We start from the raw sequence: 962 nt of genomic DNA on the forward strand, positions 1-962 counted from the left end.
TTTCTCTTTTTTTCCTGTTAAAACCACACCTCCAATTTCTTTCTTCTTCCTTCCCACTTTTCCCCCTTTTCTTTTTGGATAGGAAAAGGAAAAGCATCTTGCCCTTTGTCTGCAGGCCATCCTGGTGGGAGTGCTGAGTGGGCTGCCATACTGCCCTGGGCTCTGAGAATTTGTCCACATAGCCTTATGGCAGGGCTGGTCCTGTCATTTTTGGGGGGGTTAATCTGGATTTAAATACATTCAGTGAAGAGACTATGATTGACAAGAATATTAACTGAAATAATATAGATTTAAAAGTGCAGGACATCATTAAAATAGACCCATACACTAGTCCTGGATATCCAAAAGTACATATTCAAACACATGGTCACATGTGAATGCTGTGTGTGCGCATTTTAAACTTCAACTTCTCTCAGAAATACTCGAACCACAAATAGACCTCAACCTGCTCTTTGAAAGTTGAAGAATTCCAGATCAATGATTTCAGTACAAGGCAATCACTATTCCAGAACAAATAAAAGTGAAGTCTATCCAATAACATATTTACTAAGAATTTGTGGCTTAACTCTCGAAGAGAAAAGATGGAGATAAAAACCACTGATCCAAGTCTTCCATGAAGAAATGCACTTGCGTTTCTGGGTAAGAGGGACAAACAGAGACTGGAAGAGGAGTGAGTGGTAGAGAACAAGCCCTGGAAATGAGGATCAGGGATGGGGCAGGAAAATGAGACGTGGCAATAAAAAAAGGGATTGGATAAGAAGAGGCAGGGAGAATGAGAGCAATTGACAGAAGTGGGAGCTCTGGGCGGGGGAGGGGTAAGATTGCACAGAAGGGGGGGTTTGAGGGCACGGGTGAAGGGAAGACAGTGTGACTGTGTCTGATCTACACTGACGAGTACCAATGTTAACTGTCACCTCTCATCTCTAAACTAAATCACACCTGGAATTGGAGGCAGCGAGGAA

This window comes from Tiliqua scincoides, chromosome 1 (genome assembly GCF_035046505.1).
Source record: "Tiliqua scincoides isolate rTilSci1 chromosome 1, rTilSci1.hap2, whole genome shotgun sequence".
NCBI classification, from domain to species: domain Eukaryota; kingdom Metazoa; phylum Chordata; class Lepidosauria; order Squamata; family Scincidae; genus Tiliqua; species Tiliqua scincoides.